Consider the following 26,056-nt stretch of genomic DNA (forward strand, 5'->3'; position numbering starts at 1 on the left):
TGTGAATGTGGAAATATGCATGGACACACACTTTTAAACGTTTCTTAATTAAAAATATTTTTATACAATGCATTGAGACTATGGTTCCACTTCTCCAACACTTTTGAGTTTCTCTCTACTTCCCCATCCACCAAATATACATCTTTTTTTAAAAATTGAGACTGTTTTTATTTATGTAGAATATAATGCCTGTATTATTAGTGGTTTTACGAAAAGTCTACTGTATGATGTTTATGAGGATGTTTGCAAATCATTCATACACACACACACACACACACACACACACACACAATTAGCCTTCTGACACATCAGTTCATATTTAGAGCTAACTTCTCAAATAATTTATAAAATCTAGAAAGGTTTTTCATGGAAAGAAGAGTTTATAAATTAAAATAAATAGTTGTAGCTTTTAGGAAGTATAGTGTGCCTGTGTCTCTCCATTTCCATGGTCTCCATATGGTCCAATTTTTTTTACTACCATACAGTATTCCAAAACTACCCGCCCACTTGGACCTTCATTTGTGTTCTGCTGTAGCATGAATGCTGCCAAAATAATGTGAGTAAAGCATTTTATTGAGGCTGTGCAAACATACCCAAGAAATATAACATTCATATGATTTCCTCCTTCTCTTGGAAGGCACTGCCTTCCAAGACTACTTAATTTCTACCTCTCCCCTCCAAGGAGGTTGCTGAGTTATAAACAGATTTTCTGTTTACAGCATCGATTTCCAACAAGTTCTTCAAATAACTTAACTGTGTACTTGAACATCTATGGACATAGTTCTGTTTATTATTGCTGAAGATGCAAATAAGCAGTGTTAAGTTCTGCAAGACCGTGAGAAGGGTTATTTCCTTGGCAGAATTGCCTCCCTGTTGTAGAATGCTTGGCACACACATTCTGCTATCAAATCCTATCATCCTCTCATGTGAAAAATATCAGTCAGACATCAAAGAAAATAATTTGGCTAAGGCAGCTTATGGATTCAGGGAAACTAAAATCTGTTTTCATGATCAATAATTTTTGAAAGGTCACTTTAAAATGGCCAGTTTAGTTAACATTTTGAACTTTTTTTTTTGAGAGAGAGAGAGAGGGATGAATGCCCTATTTGGTAGACTTCAGGAATGGAGTTTTCACTTTGTATAATTCAGACTCATTCTTATCCCATTTAGTTTTTTTCTATAGCAAAATGTATACTTTCTGCAAAGTATAATCTATATATTCCATTTTTAAAATAGCATGCAGAAATTTTCAAGTAAGTCTTTGACACAGTTTATAAAAAGGGGAGAAGGTTTTTAGATAAAATGCAGAATGCTTGAAGTATAATTTCGCACATATGCTTTTCTGTCTTGTGTGTGCATGTATATATCTAACACATGGTTGTCCATATGCATGTTTATGTATGTGTGGGTACATGCACACTGCACCCATATGCATGTGAAAGTCCCAGTTGCTGTTTGGTATCATCCTTGACTTCTCTCCATTTCAGATATGGAGACAGAATCTCTCATTTGAAACCAGAACTTATCCTCACCCCTTGTTCTGGGGACCCACTGTTTCTGATTCTCCAGTGGTGGAGATAGAGGACTTGGTGACATTTTTGTAGTGTTGAGCTATCTCACTAGCCTCATTTTTTTTTTTTTTTAATTTTGGACATATGTACGCTTGAAAGAATTCATTCTCAGAAGTCCCACATTCTCTCGGCATCTTGTATTTATCCTATGGGTTATTTGGTTTGATGTGTTTGTAAATGACGTACAACAACTGGCATTGGAAAAATAATCTAGGCCACCTATCAAAGAAATTTACATCACCTTAGTTTCTTTTCTCATGGCTATGATAAAACACTCAGTCACAGCAACTTAAGGGGAAAGGGTTTATTCCAGATCAAAGTTCAGGGAAAAAGTCCATCACACAGTGAACCAAGGTGCCAAAAGGTCAAAGCAATTGATCACATCACAACCACAGGCAGAACCAGAAAGCTAAGGTTCTGGCTGCTCTCCTCTCTCTCTCCAATGATATAGTCAGGATTCCAGTCAGGGGATGCTGCTACCCAGCCTTGGAAAACTTTTCTGCCTCAGTTAAAACAATAAAGACAATCTGCCCAGAGCATTCCACGACTCCCATTTCCCGGATGACTCGAGCTATGTTTCTTCAGACTGACAACACTAATGATCAAAGATTACATTTGGAACTTGTAGCTCTTACCTGTCATTAACTCAAAGGTGAGGAAAGAGTCAGTTTCAGTGATTTCTCTGAGGACATTCTATGGGAATAAAGCCAAGATTCTGCTTGAATTTTATAGATAAAAAGAGACACAGAGATTAAGAAACTCTTCAAAGGGAGAGAGTAGTACAGCTCAGACTTCCTTTCAGACCAGTCTGATTGTCTCCAAAGACGACACCCATGCCCGAATACATGGGCCACCCTCAAAGAGAGCACTGTTAAGACCAGATTTTTTTTATCCACAAATATTACCGCTTGCCAAGTCAGCCTGATGTGATTCTGTTTTTCAGATACTTCCTTGCTGAAATGTATTTTGACATTGAAATAATAGTAATGAACAGTAGACATATTATTTATTTTTCTTTAGCTTCTACTTTTCTTTGAGTCTTAGGATCAAGGCAGGATTCACAGAAAATTATCTCCAATTAAGTAACTGAAGGGAACTATTTTTAATCATTTATATTGCAAAGCAATGATCAAGCACCAGATTGAAAAGAAATGTCCAGATATGACCCCATATCTCAGTTGTTTATGGCTTAGCAGGACATAAAATATAGAAACTTAGAGAACTTTGAGCATTTCTACTGTCACAGAAAATATAGATCATTCATGTTAATAGATCTATATCATTAAATCCATGTACCTATATGTTCATGCAAATTGCTGTCATTTCTATTTACTTGGCTGCTGTATATAGTCCATGTAGGTTTCTCAGGGACCCCAGTGGTATGTCTCCAAATATTTCCTATATCTTCTATAAACTCCCTGTAAACTAAAGCACCTGGCCACCTTTAGTGCAGATTTGGAGGAACATTTATTTGTATTCTGATTTTCTTATTTTAGATATAAGTAAACTTAAGGTGGGTTCTTTTGAATCTTTCCATATTTTAAATCTGAATGGTCTTTACCTGTAACAAATCATGGAATTAATTCTGTAAAATACGCTAACTCTCACCTCTACAATTATGAAAGTTATTTTCTATAAGGCTTCAAGTCAGTTTTACAATTTAGACTTTCTTATTTTTTGACTAGTTATTTGAATGACCCTTCTGATTTTAGGTGTAGCTGAATTTAATATAATTTTACAACAGTATCAGAAGGAACATTATTTCTCACAAAGTTTACTAAAATTATTGAAATATATTTCATTTCTTTTATAATGAGCATACATTTTCAATATTCAGTAAAACAAATTAAAGAACAGGATTTTTGAGTGACATTAAGAAAGTTGGGTGACTGTTCAGGTAGTAAATTGTCTCAGTCATTTTTTTCAATTTGGAAGCTGCTAATCTGAACTTCCGGTTCACTCAGGCATTTCTTCTCTAGTCTCTAATGAGGTTGAAGACCAGAAAGTTTAGTCTTACAAGTAAGCTTATTTGGTTGGGGGTTAAGATGTTTTTAGATCAAGATATGTGTTTTAAGTTAATAGTCATGAGATATGATATATATATATATATATATATTGATTTTCATTCAGAAATTTACACCCAACAAGATAGAAAAAAATGTTTACTTCAACTTTGCCAAATACAAATAGTCAAATCACTATGAATGTAACTTTATATAATTCCTGATTTTCTCATGATTCTCCCTGCTGTATGTAGTTTATTTTATTCATGTGTAATAATATAAATGTATATATTAAAAAGAAACATAATAAAAAAGAAAGCACAACTTAAACAATTGTGTATCCCAAGAGAGGCAAGTCTAGTCCTGGCAGTGAAGTGCTGTTAGTCTGAAATTTTAGATGCTCAGTTTGGCCCCAATGAAAGTCTTCGCAAGGTAAGTTTAGCTGTATTACTGTAATGGCTTGCCAAAACATAGTTACAGTACAACATAAAAGGTGGGCATTTGAAAAATATTATTAGGCTTTGAAAATCATTTTCCTTTGAACTAAGTCCATGTGATCTATCTTTCTATTTTCCACAAAGATAAGGTAATGAACATTATTTCAATGTTTTCTCTGCCAGTGGTTTAATTTTCAAGATGAGAGAAACTCTACCTCAAAGATATATTGAGTTTAGATGTTGTATGATAGGCCTGAGAACTGAACAAAAATTCTAACAAAAGATCACAGATTTATAATATCCATGGTAATCTCAGGAACAAAGGATAAAAGCTAGCATAGAACTGGGTCATTCTACTTCCATCTTCAAACATTGTCATTAACTCAGTAAAATAGTCCCATAATAGTGCCGGAACTGAGGTGCTTACAATAAATATTGTTGTATGTAATTATCCTTAAAATGTCATACTTATTATTTTAAGAAGAAAAATCTGATTTTTACTGTAAGGAAAGATGACATATTGGGCCCTTCAGATGTACCATTGGACAGTAGACCTTTTTGCACATTTATCTGTGTTTTGAACTTTGCTTTTCTGACAAGGCATCTTGACTATGCCATGTCAAGAGTTACTCTCTGGTATACTGAAGCTAACTTTCTAAAAGGGAGTCATTGGTGTTGGTTTAAGTTTTTGGCTCCATCATAGTACACAGAAGACATAATCTATAAGGATGAATTCCCACAAACAAAATATGTGTTGAATATTTTTCTTATGCACCTGCTACGGAAGGTTGTTTGCACATATTTTCTGTCTCCAGTCTCAAGAGCCAACAGAGTTGGTTTTTGGATGCCAAAATTCCTTACATTGCACACTCAATGGCCTCTTGATGCTTTAAAGAACTTACTATTAATTTTCAAGTTTCCATTGTTTATTATTTAGTGAAAGTCACACATTGATTTTCCATACTTTATATAAAGCCATATATTGTTATCCAACTCATAAGTCAAGTAAAAAATGTCTTCAAACAATGTGATGATGCTACTGAATTTCCATTCCACATCTATGTCTTGGGGCTTGTGTTTTCCAGATATCTTTCTGAGGGAACTTATTCTGCCTATTCAGATTGTGGTATTTCCTGACTTCATGTATGTGATCCTTGCTTAGTTTGCTAGGCATGTTCCTGAACATACTGAATGTGTGGTTTCATGGTGTTCCAGTGGCCAAGTTGTTGTTTCATAGGGAAGTTTTTGTTGACTGGGAGTCTCTGACTAGATTTTATGACCCAATCTTGCCAATGATGTGTAATCAACATTTACCTTATTAGTGATGTTTGCTTCAAACACATAGGTGATTTGTTTTTGAATCTCACAATTAAAACTTCCTTTAGTCCTTATTATTTTTTGCATTTGATTTGGAAAACATAGCTTGTAGATAGCATTATTAAAGAGCAACAGCCTTAGCAAAGTAGAGGTTACACAGTGATATTTATTATGCCTGTGTGCACTACTAGAATCCAGTTTATGTTTTGCATTGTAAATCCCCAAATGTGTTATATTATTTCTGTCAACTCAGGTTGCCAACATACAGCCAATATAAGCTGGCTTTACAGGAGTTTACACATAATCTTTAACAGCTGCACTTGAAAATAATTTGATTTTGAAAGTTGGGAACCTTGTCTGCATTAGTGGGTAAGGAAATAAAAACCCAAGAGGAAGAATTAGGCGATGCAATTCCTTCTGTTTGATTCTAAAACTCAATAACATTCTATATTTGAGAAAATTTAAAACTAGTATTGCTGAGAAATGTGAATAACAGAATGAGTCTTAGAAACATTTCTTGTAAACCTAGTGCCACTTTTACATGCTTAACTCTACATAACAATGGCTTATTTTCTCCTGGCTTTTTATATTCCTTTATGGTTTACTACTCTAGGCATTAAATCAAGAATCTAATACATTGAGGGAAAGGGTTGCATATCAAAGCTTCTTTCTTCCAGAAAATATTTGGTAGATTGCACATGTCTATTGAAATAAAGACTAGGGAATACTGTGCATGTATCATAATATTCGTTTCAAGACTTTGGCAGAATAATTGTTTAAGTATACCAATTCTATCTTTAAAGCCAAATGTGACTTATGAAGAGAGAATATGTGTATAAATTACTTCATGCAAGGATAACAAGCTTTGAGGCTTAACTTTTGTAGTGTTAATTAAAATCCTGTGTTTTTCAGCAAAATGTGTATGTTGCATTTGATTAAGTTGGTGTGGAAATACAAGGACTATGGACTACTTACTGACCAGACCAGTTATTTGACACGGATGTGCTTTTAAATATATGAATGCATAGTTATTTGTGACTGACAGTGCTTGAAGTTTCATTGAGTTATGAGTTTGCCAATATAGAAAGGGCTTGTACAGTACACTCACAAGGTTGGCTTCACACAACTCTGAGGTGAAATTTTGGCTCCAACAAATAATAAGACTTTGAGTTTGGTGGGATTTGTCACTGAAATTTAGCTTTGGTTTTCTTTTATATGTAAAGTGTATATATGCGTGCATGTGCATTGATGCATGTTATTCAGTTGATTTATTAATCAAATAAGATGTTCCTTAAAGTTTAAGCAAATCCTTGTCAGTGGAGGAACTCTGCCATTAATTGATCCCAAAGGCAAGAAAAAAAGCAAACAATGAAAGGGAATATTCTGCCAGTGTATAGACTCACCTATTTGACAACTTGCTGCTATATAATACTGGAATGTATGTTTACTTTTGAGCAATGTATATGAGATACAGAATGCTGTTTCTGACCAGGGTAGATGCCCAGTTGCTAAGCAACAAGCAGCTGTCTGGCTCTGGGCACACCCCACTCTAGTGTCCTCCCACATTTTCTCAATGATAGAGATTTCATATAGCCAGAAGCATGCTGTGGCTTGCCATCTCTACATCCTACTCATCCTATGGTTCTAGTCCATTCATGCTACCATCATCAAATGCAATATAAATGATTGCTTATAGACACTGGGAAGTGGAAATAATAATATCTTACCTACCCAGAGAGTAGGATTCCTAATTCAAAGCATGAGGAAAGTTTGTGCTGACTAACTGATTCATAGGTCTTGTCTTTTTTTTATGTGAGCCAACATGAAGGAAGAGACTACAGGGTTCCCTGAGACCTCTTTATGAGAATGCTAAGGGGATCTCTGTCTTCATAACATAATTATTTTCTCATAGTGCACTTCTCAACAGCATCATATTGTCACAGAGTTTCTACATATGCATTTTTGAGGGAACAGAGTCATTGAGACCATGTCGAATATATATGTGCACTCTGATGGTAAGAGTGCTGCCTGTGTAGAATATCAGTGTATTCTGAGAGCGAGACCAGGTGCATGCGACCTCAGCTTCCTTCAGACCTGAGGATGTTGTTGTGGGGTTTAAAGGAAGTGTTTAGTTTGAAAATTAGCAATAGTTTCCGAGTGCCTCTCTTTAATCCCACATTTTGAGTGGCAGCCCTTTATTTGAGCCAGGCTCATGAAGAACATAATCTAAATTCTTGATAGTGGTATTGCTGAGAGGTGCCTTGTTGTTTACTCAGAAAACAACTTGTGCTATCAACATGATAAAGGGAGTTGTATTCTAAACAGACAGAGTGGACTGTATTGCCTGTGAATTCATACGTCCGATCTAAATGTTCCCATGCCTCACAAGTGTGGAGACAAAGGTAGAAAGTGCCTATACAGGTAATTAATAGCATCAGCCCAGGGAACTTCATCTTACCCCCAGTAGTTCTGCTACGGATTTGAGAACCTCAAAAATCTATCCCTTCTCTCTATGTAAACATCCTCTTATCACTCTCCTATCATGAATACCTTCTTGTAGACATGGTCTGTACCCATAATACTTCTCAACGTAGATGCCTATCCTTGTTACAGTTTAGCATGTTTTCCCCTTTCCCTTCTAAAATCAATCAATTTGGTCACCCCATAATAGCACTGAAACTTTTTTTGTTAGCTGTGGTCCCCAACCCACCCCTGTGTGCTTTGTCCTAACATCTGTGGCAGATGTCACCTCTTTTGTTTGTGTGTGTTTTGTCTCAGGACTTCAGATACTCTCAGCCTTCTCAGCCACCTTCTTGATTGACTTCTCGGCTTTCTCCTCATTTCCCTATCCAATCCTGCAGATCACCAAGGCTATATAATGTTTTTCCTTGTCCATGTGTATAACTTTCTCCTTTGATAAAATAACCAAGACTTAAAAATCCTCCAGGCCACACAATCACTCCCAAGAGTCCATCTCTAGAAACCTGTTCTTTTCTTTCCTCCTCATCTGTATTTTGTTTACCCCTGCCTGATTTAGTTTTATTTGTTTGTATTGGTTTAATTTCATTTTAACTGGTCTTTGTGTGCTTGTGTTTGGGTAAGTACTCATGAGTACAGGTTATTGTAGTGACCAGAGGCACCAGGTCACTGTAAAATTAGATCAGGCAGTTGTGAGCTTTTTAATGCAGCTATTGGGAACTGAACATGTGTCCTCTGCAAGGTAAGTAGTCTTACTCAGTGAATTGTTCCTTGAGCTCTCCATACCTTTTTAACAGCTGTGCTGGGTGCTTGATAGGCATCTCAAACCTAACATGTTCAAAAGCCAGCTTTGTGTAACATCCTCTCACCGCCTTTACTATACTCTGCAAACAAATAAACAAATAAACAAACAAAACCCCTCTGTTTTCCTGGCTAGTGGAATACTCTCGGCTTCTTTTATTTATGGTTTGCCTCAGATCCATGAGCCTATCCTTATGATCCCGCTTTCAAACACAGCTACCGTCAACAAACAGTGCAACGTTTCCTGTTGCCTTTTCAGTGCAAGTGGCCATTACCAGCCCCTTGAATTATTGAAATATCCTCTTAACTGGACTCCTGCCTTCCTCCTGTGCCCCAGCGAAGTGCTCTTTATTCAGAATTGACACACTGAGTGACCCCTCTTAAGTATGAATTAGATAATTCTCTTACTCTTCTAAAAGCATCCTAGCATCTGGGCTATTTGTGCAAAAGCCTCATCCTTTACAATGGCATCAATACTCTGCCTGCATTGCTCTTCGACCTCCTTACTGCAGATTCTCGGAATCACACTTCAACGCTTGCACTGGCTTCCTCAACACAGGCATAGTCTTAAGATCAGGACTTTGTGCTTCCTTGTTCCTTCTCCAGGATGCAGTTTCTCTTGGCTCCCCAGAAGCTCAGTTTAAAAGTACATGAGGTTGCTGTCAGTACTCTATACTTCAGGTCCCACCTGCCAAACCATTTGTTTCCTTTTTTATTCATCATTTTCCAGAGTACTTAATACCATCAATTCTCCAAAATAATTTATTGGCAGATGTTTGTTGATTGCTTTCCGAAAATTCCCAAAGAAATATCATCTCCATTATGAAAAAAAAGCCACCTACATTGTGATGCTATACATATCGATAGCCCTGTAAAGCAGACAGTAGAAGAATAAAAGCATGGAGACACTTTAATATGCTGATTTTTTTTGCCACTAGTTTTATTTCTACTTGGGAATAGGCAATGCCTCTCTTCTTTTATACTCTAATCAGAAAGATATGTAATTAAACATTTTGAAGCTCATGTATCCATACACTGTGTATTATATAACTAGGTAATTAGTGATCTGTGGTAAAATGCATAGAATAATTATTGTTTTATTATTATTAGTGTGTTACACTAAGTATCTCTCTCTAAAAAGTCAAACTTCAGCAAATGTACTTTAAGAAGAATCAGATATCAGTTTTTATGTGATTATATAGTTGGCAAGAATTCCTTACATATAGTACTTTAAAATGGTTCCCAAAGGTCAAGGGCAAGTTTACATTAAAATTTATTAAATATTTCAAGGTATTAAACCTTAAAGTATTCTATAGAATATAAATAATAATACTATAAGATCTAAGAGACCTATAAAATGTGAAAAAATATTAAAATGGGGCATGTGAAATGGTTCAGTAGGTACAGACAGTTACCACCAAGTCAGATCAAGTGAGTTTCATGCCTGAGGACCATCTAGTGGAAAGAGATGCCATATTCCTAGAAATTGTTCTATTGTCCTCCAATATCCACACACTTGATATGGAGCATTTGACTGCATAGCTCATACACACACACACACACACACACACACACACACACACACAGAGTCAATACTAAAGAAATGTGATTTTCTTTAAAAATGAAAATCTTCTCACCACACTCCACAACAGAAAGTAGGTTCTATAATATCTACCCATATGAAGATTATGGATGTAAACATGTATGCACGTGTGTGTGTATGTATGTATTATATTATATTTTATATGTACAGATGTGCAATACATCTATACGTATAAGTGTTAGATTTGTTTTTATCTTAGTAGTTATATTGATACATTAAACCAGAGAAATTTGGCCTCATTTTCAAAATTCTTTCTGGGATATCTTGTCTCCTTCAGCAGAATCATTATATGGATGATTTTTTTTTTTTTTTTTTTTTTTTTTGGGCAGCCTTTAAATCCAGTGATTACTTAGCAACAACAAAAAAGTGATATTCTTCTTTTCTTTTACAAAATGACTTATTATGGTACATTTTTACCAGGCCAAAATACCTTCTTTTCTTTAAAGAGTTTTTTCTATATGATGATATTTTATATCTGTAACTTATTTTCCATGGGTTATCTTTTTATTCTTAAAAGAAGTGTGTTTCATTTGAAGGGAAACTCTAGTTTGATTCTATAGTTAAATAAGCAGTCATTCATCTACTCACGGACCTGGGCCAGAATGGAATTCAGTTTGACTTTGTTGTTTTATTTTATTTTATTTTATTTATTATTTTTTTTTGTTACTCACAAATAAGGTTATTTTTAATTCATTGGTATAGAATTTTGTATATTGATGCAAAAGAAGTGGAATTCTGTTACATTGGTATAGAATTCAAATCTAAGCTTATTATTTATACTCTCTCTCTCACACTATATATATATATATATATATATATATACATATATATGTATATTTTTTCTACTCTAATATGAGGTATTATATCCATCCAACTCAATTATAACACAAGATTTACTTCCAATACCTTGAAAGTGGTGCTGCAACCTATTTAGGATAATTAATACAAGCTAATTGTTAGTTGAACAAATCATGGTCATGTCAAATACTACTCCAATTTTATCACAAGAATATATATCCTAGGTCAAACAGATAGATATGATTCTATAGATATATGAGGTAAAATGTTATTTTTTTGTGTGTATGACTGTGTTGCCTGCATTTATGCCTGTCCACTAATTTAATGTCTGATGTTCATGGAAGTGTGAAAAAGGCATTGGATCCTCTGAGTATGGACTTCTGGACTACGAGACACCAGGTGGATTCTGGGAATTATGCTAAGTCCTTGGAAGAGCAGCCATGGATCACAGTAGTTGTGCCACCACTCTAGCAACCCTACCCCTCTGAGTGGATCCTTTCCATGTCTGTTCATAGCTGAAACTTATATTGAGTGATCCCAGTAAAGCGCAACAGAAGTGTTGGGTTCAAACCATAAATATAGGATGCTCATATAAAAGATTAGAAGTTGACAGTGATATTTTCCTCAAGTTCCATTGATGCTCTGACTCATATGTCTATGTTAAATGAGTGTGTATTGGATTATAGGATATGAGATACATTACAAATCTCCACAATGTAAGTTATAAAAATTTCCTAGAACCTGTCCAATCTTTACAGTATCTAATGAAAATTTGGTTGCCTATGTTTTATTATGCGGCCAGGTGATAATACATGAATCTTATAGACACATTTACCAAGGTAGTGATCAAAACACCAAGTTGTTGTAGCCTCTGGGCCTTCATACTTTTTTTTTTTTTTGTCAGAATATGAGACCCATTTCTACTACTGCTTCCTTTTTTGCATGCAAGCTTCACAGGGAAATTATTATTTTCAGGTAGTGACTCCACAGGCCTGCTGTGTCTCCTGAGGAAACTTTGTAAAAAATATCTGCCACTTGGACTTTTAATTTTTGCTTCTGTGTTTATGTTTATCATTCTTCTGAAAATGATTCTGTTTCCGTGGAAGAGATGCATTTTGTAGTGATTACAAACACAGATGTAAGCCCTAAGCAAACAGAAAATTATCACATAAATAACCTAAAGCATTAGGGGACAGTGTCAAGGTCACTGTGTGTGTCCATGATGGCTGTATATCATATAGCATTGAGAAGATGTGGATAAGAGATAGCTGACATTAATCATAAAGGGAGAGCTGAACACACACCATTTCTGAATCTTGCAATAATTAGACTTCGCAGGCTCATGTTAGTATTTGATTTACTCATGCTTTTAGATATGGGGACAAAAAATAGAGAAAAAGTTTAAATGAGAAGACTTTCAACAAATGCATTAGAATAATATGCTCATGATAGAAAATCAGAACAGGAACAATATACATTTAATCCATACTTTGAGTTGTTCAAATCATCTACTTCCAAAGAATAAGAATAAGAAAAAAGGAAGAGTCAGAGAGCAATGATGGTGTTGGGAGGTTTAAGGGGAAAAAGAGATCATTTTCCCCCCGAATAGTTCATGTCATTTTGAAACTGTGTGCATGATTTATGCAAAGATAAAGCATAAACTGGAGGAAGGTGGGCTTATATTGTACCGCGAAATTCTGCCAAGCAAAGCAGTAAGGAAATTCCATAGCCCCTCAGAGTTCTGGAGGCATTCCACTTGAATACATTGCAACCCAGCAGATACTCTCCACTCTCAGAAGACAGTAATTAGAACAGTCTGCTGATAGATGATGCCCTTACTGTCTGAAATAGTAGGCAAGCTTTAATTAGTTTAAATGTCCCTCTAAATTTCAAATGGAACTGTGTAAATGAGCAAGTACGAAAGTTGTGAATTTTTACTACTCTTGTTATCATGTTGGCTGTACCTTTGTTTGGATATTAAAAGTCAGCTGCAGATAGTGTTTTAACTCTGGCTTCTCTTTACTTTGGAGTTTCTCTGTCCAGATGCCCCTAAAGAGTCTGGAAGAAGGACTTAAACACAGATAGTTTACTTTGGCCTGGACTAGGAAGAAAAGGGAAGAGGAATGGAGCCAAGCAAGCAGGCAAGCATGATTGAGTTGATCTGATGCCACTGTGAGACCCTTGGTTTCAGTTCGGCTGGGCACTTAGTTTGGAGCCTTCTTAAGAATGTGTGTTGGAATTGTGCACTCAAGAAGTTTCCCATCAAAATGTCCAGTAAAGGAAACTAGTTTCAATCCACAGCCTCCACTTTACCATTTACCAAGTGTGGCACAAAGGCAAAAGATGACAGTAGTGTGTCTCCCTGCAATGAAATATTGTCACATTTTCCTTTATTCAAACGTGGTGGTAGGAGTGGTCTGGGGGGAATGATGACATATGTAGATGAGAGATTATCTTTCTTATGTGAGCAAGAACAGGGACATGTTTCTTTAATTATCTAACAAGGAAGAACCATCTGAAACATTCCATGAGTTTTTACTTTGTAACTGCATATCTTTATCATGCATGATACTGTGTTGCACAGGGACTCTCACATAGCCACATGCATCATCTTATATAGATTTAGACAGGAAGTTGAAGGAAAAGTATGACTATTATGGTCTTGGAATTTTGTTTCAGTCTTATAAGAAAAAAGCTTTCTGAATATCACAAAAGAAACACAGATCTATGCATTTGCCCTTTTAATGCTGTAGAGGTGCTCCTAAAAATGAATAGGAGAATCACCTGCTTTTATTCTCTCACTATGTAGTAAAGCATTACTCCTTAAGGATAGTCACTGTCCCTTCTTTACAAACCAGGGGATTCTGAACAAATTAAATTTTAAACAGTCCAAAGTCTCTTTGAAGAATGGGCCTTAAGTAGCACATGTGTGAGGTTAGGGTATTTTTGTTTGTTTGTTTGTTTTGGTTTGGTTTTTGTTTTGTTTTTTGTTGTTGTTTTTTTGCCAGTTTTGTAGACAACTGCTTTCTAAATTACAATGTTTTTAAAGTTTAACTCTTGTCCCCTCTACAAGGGAAAATGCCCTAATCTCTGTAAACATATGGCAATACTTACGCGTTTGTCTTTGAACTTTGATTTCATTTGTCCAGGGCAAGAATTTTTTTCATGAACTTTACCTTCATTGATCTGTTTCTACAGCAAAGTAACTTTTTAAAATTAAGATGTAAACACTATGAATTGAATTAAATGCACTGAAAATTTCAGCTTCTCAATTACATTTCACTTACCACAGTGTCAGTGGGTATGAAAAAACCATCTTGCATTATTTGTACTTAATATAATGCATTGTTTCATCTGAAGACATCTATTTTGTCAAACACTGATGATGAAATATCTGACATTAATTTCATTCAAATATTTCTTTCTATATTTTACATCTTTTAGAAAAGATTCAACCTATTTTTAAAATTCTCTTTTTATTGATTATGTTTGTATAAGTACAAGGTACTTTGCAAGAGAAAATTCTTTTTAATTTAACCTTTTTATTTTGGGGGACTTTCATGTACGTATATTGTATCACACTTCCAACCCTCCATTTCTGTCTCAGTAAATTACCATCAACTATTCTTTGTTCCTGCACTCCATTATATAAATTTGCATAATTTATTCATATGTCTTTGCTCAAATCAATTATACACTCTTACTCAATAAAGTTCCTGTTATTTTCATTTATTTTCTCTGAATTCTGTAAAATTAAATAGGTGTTTGACCATATACATTTTGGCCAATTAGACATAGTCCTCATTCGAAAATGCTCAAGTACCCCGCATTATTCATTATCTTTAGAAGCAATAAAAGCATTAACAGAAGCTTGGCACAATCCATTTTTAGAGCATTAGAAACTGTCGTTTTTAAGTTGTGCCCAACCCTGGAGACATTTTTCTTTCTGCTTCATGATAAAAATCTCCTCTCCTAAATCCTTTTCAATCAAGTTATTCTACTCTGTTTTGCAAACAATTTAGTAAAGTAATGAGCACAATACAGTCTGCACATTTTGGGTGGTATCTCGGAGGGATACCACCATGAGTACCTTCAGTAAAACAGAATATATGATCAAATCTCATTTTTCCTTCAGTCATTACTTTTGGCATATTAAAGCAAATGAAATGCATATTTATCCCACTTTCATTTAATATTTTCCTTTCTTATCCCATAGCCTTCTCATTGTTTAATTTAAAACGAGTTTTATGGCTGGGCATGATGGTGCACGCCTTTAATCCCAACACTTGAGAGGCAGAGGCAGGTGGATCACTGTGAATTCAAGGCCAACCTGGTCTACAAAGTGAGTCTAGGACAGCCAAGGTTACACAGTGAAACTCTGTCTTAAAAACCAAAGCCAAAAACCAAACAAAAAACCCAAAAACAAAACAAAAACAAAGAAACAAACAAAGAAAGAAAGAAAGAAAGAAAGAAAGAAAGAAAGAAAAAGACAAAGAAAGAAAAAAGAAAGAAAGAAGAAAGAAAAAAAAAAGAAGAAAGAAAGAAAGAAAGAAAGAAAGAAAGAAAGAAAGAACTTGCTAAGGATGGTGGACATATAATTGTTTACACAGAAAGACTAAATATTACAAATGTTTGAAAGTTGTAGAAATAGAGCCAGAATTGAGGCTTAACCTTGTTATCTTCATTCACAGATGAGTGGTAACTATGGAAACAGATGTGGAGAAACCAAAGAGACCTCCAGAGCTCAATGCTTTTCCAAGAATATCTGGCCAAAGTTAGGAGAGCTGATTCTCGTCAGCCTCCTCAAAAGTGGAAGGACACAATATCAGATGCAACACAATGAGCTGACACAATGATCATGTCTTCTGTCTATGCAGCACCAGAACCAACATACTAATAATCACTTGGGCTACCTATAAAGACATATGATCAGCTACTGAAAACATTTTCGTTATTTTCACAAAAGAGCTGAATAAGAGGTCAGTATCAATCTAGTAGTTGATGAAATCCAAGCTCAATGGTGCAGCTGCAATTCTGCCCAGATAAGATTCCACAAACTCACACACAATTATGAGTGGATTTAATTCTTTTGATTAAATTTCATTAAAATTTACTACTAATCATGCAAGAAAATGGGTGGGAGGAAAGCACAGAAATAAACTAGTAAATCTACTTACTGCAAGAAAGTTCAGGTATTCGCACTTTTAATGCAGGGAGTTTTTACCGAGGAATCACTGTTGTATTATCTTGGTTGTTTCTTTCACTTCATAAAACAACAGTCTTCTGAGTGCCACCAGGCCTCCCCCTCCAGGAGACATGGTCAAATATGAGGCACCAGAGTTTGTGTGAAAGTCATACCCCACTCTCCACTCAACTGTGGAGAATGTCCTGTCCATTGGCTAGATCTGGGTAGGGGTTTAGGATAGCAGGCTACCGAGAAGAGACTTGATATCCTATGAGCATATACAGGGGGAAGAAATCCCCCTCAGGAACAGTCATAGGGGAGGGGAATAAGGGGAAAATGGGAGGGAGGGAAGAATGGGAGGATACAAGGGATGGGATAACCATTGAGATGTAACAAGAATAAATTAATAAAAAATTAAAAAAAAAATAACAGTCTTATCAAGCTATACAATCCAACCATGAGGGTCTCAGGGATCCAGATGCCCAGGTTCCCTTTATTTTCACTTCGTCTCCAGACAGACATGCACATTGTACTTTGGAATGGTATGTGGGGACCCACACCCTCTAGCACCATGTACTGAAGGAAAGGAATACTAAACCAGTTTACACTAGATAAAACAGAAGTATTTTGACTTTGGAAGCTAGTGATGAACGTTTGCCAGTAACATTCTTATTTTTATTTACATTTTCACAGAGATGAAAGAAATGACTATTCATTTGTTATTTAAACCCTCCATCAAGACGTTCTATGAAGTAGTCTAAGGGCAAGAGTTCGGTACACAGCGCAAATTAAAGTCTCCTTAAAATGACTCTACTCTCCAATAATTTTGTTTTCAGAGGCCACGTCTCTTGGGTAATGACAAGCTCTCTCCTTATGATTCGTAATCACAATTTGTGGCATGGCAGCTCACAGTGACTTTTTCCCCCGGAATGAAAGAACATATTTTGAAACTGGGAACCTGAGATGTTCATTTCTTCTAAGTAATTTTTTCTAGTAAAGTAAAATATTTATATAAGATTACAAATCATTTTATATGAGAAATTTGACAATACCTGCAAGCAGTTGTTTAATAATGTTTATAATGTCAAAATTAATAGGAACTTGAAATTTTATTTTTCCCTTTTTTTCTGTATATCAAAAGCAGAACAGTTCTATATTTTTATTTGCGCACTTGGGCATCTGTATAAAGCTTTGGAAAGCAGCATCATTTAAGATATTCCTGTTGATTCAGAATTTGTCCTGCTTTATGGTGCTGTAAAGTGATATTCTGTGCTATGCTCATTACATTAGCATTCTTATCACTTCTGCACATTTGTGACTACTCAGACTCTCAGCCGGCTTCCATGTAGGCAGATGTCTGTTTCTGCATCTATTTTGAAATCTTGAGGTCATCTGTGGTTAATAAAGAGATACAAAAAGGAACCTAGAGGATTTGGAAATAACAACAGCCTAAGGACACATCATTTTCATTCCTGGCTCTATACGATGTGAGATTGGTTACAAACTATTTGCTCTGAGTTTTGTTGGGCATTAGAAATTTAACACTGGCAAGGTCGCTTAGCTTTTCTGGAGCACAGTTCCAATGCTTACAAAATATAAGAATGAGACAATTTATCATCTTGTCTTGTGGTAAAAAACAATAACACGCGACATGCCTCTAATATATTTATGTCTTCTGTATTAGTAATGACAGTTGATTTCTAGCCTTTCATTTTGTATATTTGAAACTTTATAGCCAGTGAGTAGCAACTCCCTATTTGCCACAGTTCATTTTTAATGTCTCTTGTACATCTGAATTTCATTTTTGACATTTTCAAATAAATTTTAAAAGCAACAATTTAATCCAATAATATTTACTTAGTGCATATATTTGTATATGATACTGTCTGAGACAAATGAAGAACATAACCTTTCAGATTTCTTAAATCTCCAACAGATGATTCTTATTTAAGCAGAGATAGAGTGAAGTAGAATGCAGACAGAATGCAGAATGCAGGCGATGATGCAAGAGGCCCATGGGCAGCTTGGAATGCATGCCCCGTGCAAACTGATGTGTCTACACATTTTGTTTCAAGAATATTGTGTTCTTACAAAGTCATGGGCAGAATTTATCACTTGACTTCTATTTTTCCCATAAGAAAAAATGCATATGATTGAAAATTTCAAAAAACAAATTACAGCAGAATGCCTAATGGGTAAAACAGTTATATTAAAGTGCATTTTGCCTATGAAAATAAATTGAAATTATACATTTAGGAATAAAGCAATCTGAACCCCTTCAGACATGTGTCACTTTAAAAAAATGACTGTAGACAAAAGGCTCCCCTCTCTTTAGGAGAGTACACACACACACACACGAGACACACTTAGCTAATATACAATTAGCATTTGTTTTTACTTCCTTAACCTTAATTAACAAATGTCTGCTTTCTTGATTTTATAAAATTTATCTCAGTGATATCTTTGGAACTATCTAATGTAGACATAGGAAACAGTTAAAATGTGATGCAGACTGGGGCCATGTTGAAAAGTATACACTCAAATGTTCAATAATTTAGATTGGAGGTCTGACTTGGATATTTCCTAGCAACTTGGTTTACTAGACACACATTTACATTTTCTATCTCAGTCTTCACATATGAATATTGTAAATGTAGATGACCTAAACTTATATGATAGACTAAGGGAAATTTGGGACTTAAAGCAGTTTCTAAACTCCCATTAGTATTCATTCAATGTCTATTTTTCATCTGAAGTTAGTTGACACGATCAGTAGCATGGGAAACATATTTAGAGATGAAGAAAGTGAATTCTTTTTCAAAATGGATTGTACTAGATAGCCCCACCAGCATGACAATCTTTAGATTATTTACTCTCTAGTTTTATAAAACTGTGAAATGCCTTCCAGAAAACAGAATGACTTTTAAAACTAAATAGCTCATTAGTATCAAAGCAAAAATATCATTTTAAGATATCAGGACTTAATATAATATAATTTACACAGAACTTTTAGATATAGTGAATGCAAACAATTGGAGCAATAATAATGCAGGGTTTAGGCTGAAGCCTATTTTGAATTTTGAATGTCTAATTGCAAGGCCATGATAACACCTACATCATGCACACAGTTGTGGTTAGGAGGGCAGATGTTCAGGAAAACGTTTGAATTCATGATCACTTCTGGTCTTGCATTATACTCTTGGAGTAATTTGGCCTAAGTAATGGAGACCAAGGTGTTTCCTTAGTGTTGACTTCACATGGGGAAAGTATACCAAGTAAAGGCTCAAAACTAGAGCAGTCCAGGTGTCTGTTTCCACACTTGGGTATCACAGCAAAGTGTTTTATGTGTACTTCCTCCAATCGAGGTAGGATGGGGGCAAGAGTGGGTAAAAGAGATGGGAGACAGATGAAGACAACAATTTCTGAACTAAGTTTTATATTAATATTCATTGGCACACTGATGAACCTTCAGAGGAAATACTTTGGGGAATTAGAAAGGCTTATGTGATCATCTGTCATGTTAGCAAATTGGTGATGCACAAGCTTCTTTATAGTAAAAGATCCTATAAGAAAGTATAGTGTACCAGAAAACTCAACATAGAGAAGCAAGCCTTTAATTATACCAAGCTCTGACTATCATAAGCACAACCTAACTGAATCGCTTCTGTGACATCCTATTAAGTGTAAATGGTAATAACCTTGTCAACCTTAAACCCCATAAAGGTCGAGGGTAATCAAGGTTATACAAGGAGGTTATCTTCCTCCCAGAAACTCACTTCAATTTTCTTCTTCTTTTCCATTGCACTGATTACATCTTCTTTTAGAGACAAAATAAAAAATTTACGAACAATAGAAATTCTTACTGGGAGGCTGTTTTTGTGTTACTTTTAAGTCTAAAGCAGAGGAAGTAAAGTCGATAACAATGACTCAAATCAGTCGGTCTCTTTTCGCCTCTGAACTTAAAATTCCCCCAGAGCTACATCGCTTTCATCACGTGAACCAGGCTTTTAATTCACTTACAGAAAGGACCTATAATAGCTGGGCTAAAAGGATCACTGTCTCTGGAATATGTGTGAGCGCTAGACCTAGCATTGCTTACACTTATCATCTTCTAAGCTCTGTTAAAGGCCAACTTTCTGAGGTGAGATACTCACTGCTACTAAGTCAAGTTTTAAAAGAACTGAGATCTTCCTACAAGAATGAAGTCTTTAGGGGTATATGCAATTATTTAAATAGGTAATGGTCTGGCATAGTGCCACATGCCTTAAATCCAAGCACTTGGGAGGCAGAGGAAGGCAGGTCTCTGTGAGTCTGAGACCAGCCTGGTGAGTTCTCAGACAGCCAGTGTAGTTACACAGAAAATGCCTGTCTCAAGAATCAAAACTAACTAGCTAACTCATGAGCTAACTGTGTGTGTGTACATATAACAACAGGTTGAGTAGGAATGCCACATAAATGATACTGCACCGCATCTCTTGCTACCATGGAGCATCTCAGTGATACATAAAAGACCAAACATTGATTTGGGATTCTCACAGTTATGCTTTTGTGTTCCTACTTCCATCATTACATTAAGATATTTATAGTTTAACTAATTTATTTTTAAATTTTGTGTATATGCTTGTGTGGATTTTTGGGGGCTATAGATTAATGTATCATGTTTTACTCTGCTGCTTTCCACTCTGTTTAACACGGAATCTTACCCTGAACATGGAGCTCATCAATTTGGCTAGACCTGCTGACCAACAAGTCCCAGGGATGCTCCAGGCTCCGTGTCGCCAGTGCTGGTGATACCCTCGCCACCGTGACCATTTGTTACATGGGTATTTAGAACCAAATCCAGGCCCTTGCACTTGTACGGTAAACAGTTTACCAGCTGAGCTGTTTCCCCACTCCTCCCCATACTAATCTTACTACATTTTGTTCAACGGTCTTGCTCTTCTGGCACATCAGAATGTTTTTCCCATAGTAGATGCTCAAAATGTGATGTTGACTTAATTTTCCCCAGTGAGTCACTGAACCAATTATAACACTCACTGCTCTGGTTAGATGGAAAAGAACTTCATGGGATTTTAACAGGCCAATTACGTGTAGGTACAAAAGATGGATGTGTTTATAGAGTGACATCTGATGTCATGCAGCACAGACGTCATGAACTTCTGTTGAATCATCAACGTCACTTCTCTGCGAAGTCAAAAAGTGGCTAGGATTGGAAGTGTTCTCTCTCTCTCTCTCTCTCTCTCTCTCTCTCTCTCTCTCTCTCTCTCTCCTCTCCCTCTCCCTCTCTCTCCTCTCTCTCTCTCCCTCTCTCTCCCTAAATTAATTCATTGCTTTCAGTGCTGAAAATTGAGCCCAGAGCCTCACACTTGCATGAAAAAGAGTTTTCCTTCAAGGTCACTCACCACCTCAATGGACTGGGAGTTTTGAAATAGAATAATCAATATTTCCATAGTGTCCTCACAATTTGAACTGTTTAGAAAGTTGACAAAACTGAAAAAGTCCATTTTTCTTGAGTGTGTACACAATGCACCCAAAGCGAAGACAATTTGATACACTAAATGTAGACCTTACTCATGGGCTCCAGGCTCAGTTTCTGGCTGACAAATGGGGCTATAAACAAAACAAGTGATAAGTCATTTTTAACTTGAGTCTAGGAAAATACAGAACTTCAACTTATTAGAGCATTTTGCACTCTTTCTCTGCCAATGAGATGTGGACTTCAGTTTTCACTACTCACTTCCCAGTGGTTTATCTAATCTAATTTATTTTATTTTACTATTTAGTGTGTGTAAGTGTTTGCTTGCATACATGCATGTCCACCATATGTGTACAGTGCTCAAAGAGAAGCCAGAGGAAGGCTTCTTATACCATGGACCTGGCAGGTTATTTGGAAGAGCAGCCAGTACTCTCAGGCACTGAGTCTTGCACAGGCTCCTATTCTAACTTTAGAACAATCAGATGAGGGATCATCACTTCTTTATGGGAAAACACTCCCTGTCTCAATAGGTTTAGCTGCTAGGAATTATTTCCCTTATAATCTGATCAAATTTTACTTCCAACATTTAATCACATTCACTTGACTTTTGATTTAAAACCATTTGAAGGCACACTTTTCCCTCTGACAGATCACAAAATCACTTAAAGTTAGCACTGAGTTTTGCTTTTTCCTTTTAGTCTGCAGACTATTTTTTTATCACACATATTTGGGTTGAATCTTTCTATCTTTCCCTTTTCTATCAGATCTACTACCTCATACATTTTAGGACAATTTTAATATATTTTTCACCTGAGCTTTCAGCATTTTTAATCATCTTTTTATTGTCATCCCCACTGGTGTTCCCATCACATCCTTGATGAGGGAATTACTGAGCTGTTTGTTCCCCCTTATAAAGCCATGAATAATGATGTTCTGTGCAATGAAATTCTAAGAGTAATCTTTATTGCGTTCCTTAGAGGCTACCTCACAGCTCTGCCTTCTGTCAGAATCATGAGTTACCTTTCACAATTCCCTCAGTTTCCCAAGGCTTTGCTAAAACCAAAATATGCAAACCTCCTGCAACATTTCCGATTGGTGCTCAGTGCAGAAAATGGCAAAATATCACAATCTTTTCTGTTTGGATACTTTTGTCTTAGTATTTATGATTTCTAATTCTTAAACTTTGCTCCAAAAGAAACAACAATTTCATGAAAATGGCAAGGTTGGCAGAACTGCAGGCTGTGTTCTGGAGTCTTGGGTTAAAGATGTAATGACATTAGCACCTGACTATCCCTACTCACATCACTCCCCTAAACTTCCCAAAGAGATCACAAGTGGCTGAAAGTGACTAGGAAATGTCCCCATGCTCCACCCCCAGAGTCTGCAAATGTTAAATCATTTAGGAAAGGAGACACTGAAAGGTATAAATAAATTAAACATTCAGTACGGCGGAATGATTGTGAGTTATTTAAATGGCAATTACTCATCATAAGAAACATAGAGAGGAGTGCTGGTCACACAGAGGTGGAGGGTGTGTACACAGAGTCTGTGGTGCTCTTTAAGCCACCAATTGTTGGTAGCCCTACAGCTCACTGAACATCAGCATTTCTTTGAATTATTTAATTATTTTTTAATTATTTAATGTCATGGATGCCTCTAGTTTACTCATGAGATGACAAAAGAATCTAATTCTTAGCTGACTTTGCCAGTATGTTGTGAGATAAATGTTGAGGCTTTTGTCATTGTGTTTGTTAATGAACAGTATTTCTTAGGGATAAGATTGAAACTTAGGCTATTTAAATGAATCACTAGAAATGAGTGATATACCACAGCAAATGATGTGCTGGCAAAATATGCTAAAAGAAAAAAAGAAGGAGAAGAACTTTTGCCTCTTCTTCAAAAGGAAAATAGGATGGAGCTTTGTGGGCTGTCAATGATTACTAATTTTGTATATTTCATGTCAACAATTTAGGTTGAATTGAAGGTATCTATTTTTATGGCAAAGATCACTGTATCTTATTTTGTCCTTATTGGTAACTATCTCTTGGAGGCCACTCTTCTCTGAAGAGAAAGAGAGGGGAAAGGGACGAGGCTGGGGTGAGGGACATGAGGGATATCTGGGAAGAGTGGAAGGAGGCGTGACCATGGTTAGATGTATTCCAAGAGAGGAGAACATACTTTCAATAAAAAATTAACATTTTTGAGATGGAAAAACTAACTCATAGTCAACATATTTCCATATTTTTAAAAGGTTTTGTAGAATGACATGAACCTTGAAGAGAACTAACAAAAACAAATGGATAATCCCATTAAAATTTGTTTCAGATGATTCAAGGAGCCAATCAGTGGAGAGTTACAGTCACAGTGTTTTTGTTGTTGTTGTTATTGTTGTTTGTTGGGTTTTTTTTTTTGTCTTTTTCCTACTGTTTTGGTTTTAATCTAAAATGATAGTAAAGTCTTCAAGGCAAAAATCTAATACATATACTTAAGAATAAGTAGTTTTATCTAGCCAAGCGTGGTGGCACACAGCTTTAATCCCAGCACTCAGGAGGTTGAGACAGGCAGATCTCTGAGTTTGAGGCCAGCCTGTTCAACAAACAGTCCAGAAGAGCCAGTGCTACACACAGAGAAACTCTCTCCTGTACTCCTCACTTCAAATAGTTTTATCTGGTAATTTTTAAAAGATACCATTTCAATGATTTTGTTTTCACAAATAGCTGTGTTTGTTACCTCGCAACATGTGCTTTTGGACTTATGGATAGCATATACATTTCCAGATGATGACTGTGATTTAATTTTTAAATACGTATTTTTGAAATTACAATGACAAAGTCTCCATGTAACACACCAGGAAAACAATTATTCCTATAGAAAGGGTTAATAATGTCTAAATATTAAGAAGGAAGGGAAGAAATTGGAGAAGACTACAAGCAAAAACCTTTAAAGCAACGCTCATCTACATATTGCTGCAGATGCAGGGTAAATTCAGACAATTGATTTGACCTTTCAACTATTTTTTTGAAAAGTTTGTATTGTTGGCTTTCCGCATTCAAATAGTCATGCCCTGAAGAAACTACTGTCAGACGTGTCAGGATTCATGGGTATACTGATAATAATACACACTGCCACGAGATTCAGTATTCATATGCTCTGTCAAACAGAGTGGCACTGTCTCTTTTCTGTATAACATACAGCTTTGATGAATTGATTCTTCTATAAGAATCAGATACATACCACTCTAACCTGGTGTACAGCTGTGAGTCCCAGCATCTGTCTCAATCACCCACTGAGTGAAGATTCTCAGAGGACACCTACATTGAGCTAACATCCACTTATAAGTGAGTATATACCATACATGTCTTTCTGGGTCTGGGTTACCTTACTCAGGATGATCATTTCTAGTTCCATCAATTTGTCTGTAAGTTTCAAGATTTCCTTGTCTTAATAGCTGAGTAGTATTCCATTTTGTAAATATACTACAGTTTCCCTGGGGGGATGGAAGGACCAAGGGGATTCAGGAACCCCACAAGGAGACCATCAAAGCTAATGGATCTGGGACAAAGGGTGGGGTGCTACACAAACTGTTGTACCAACCAAAGACAATGCATACAGTAAACCTAGACCCCCTGTTCAGATCTAGCCAATAGATAGCTCATTTTCCATGGTTGTGGGGGGAGCGGGGACTGCCTCCTACGTAAACTCTGGCGCCCCCAATTTGATCACTTCCTCCTTGGTGGGGAGGCCTGGAGGCAAACAGAGTAAGGGGAACAAGACTATCTGGATAAGACCTCATAGGCTGCTGTAGTTATGTAGTCGGGGAAGAGGTTCCTTTTGTCAGAGGTCTAGGAGAGGGAACTAGGGTGGAAGAGGGAGGGAGGGTAGGAATGTACATATACCAGTGAGAGGATAACAATTAGGATGTAATCTGAATAAATTATACTAATGATAAAAGAGAATCAGTTACAAAGAAAGGCTCTAAGAAATGTACCTCTGGAGACTGTCAATAAGTAATCAGATGCTTTGTGTGATAGACAGCATCTGAGAAGGTGCTTCCTTTGAGGGATGTGGTGTCCACACTCCTTGAGAGAGGGCTAGATTCCAAGAATCTTCTATCATAAATAAGATACAGTAACTGCAGCTTTATGAGATTAGCTTTGTGCCAATGATGCATTTATAGATTATGAATTATGTTATCAGGTATTTTCTCAATTCACACAGGTAAATCAGTTCAGCGGAGGGTGAACATCTTTCAAAACACAGGGAAGTCTCCTTCCCTTCTGCACAGACTGCTAAGATGCTCTAGTCTTAAGAATTGATTATTTATCAACATGTACTTGTCCATGGGTCCATAAATATGTATACTGGCATACACATGCATATTATTTGT

This window comes from Acomys russatus, chromosome 8 (assembly GCF_903995435.1).
Source record: "Acomys russatus chromosome 8, mAcoRus1.1, whole genome shotgun sequence".
In the NCBI taxonomy this organism is placed as follows: Eukaryota; Metazoa; Chordata; class Mammalia; order Rodentia; family Muridae; genus Acomys; species Acomys russatus.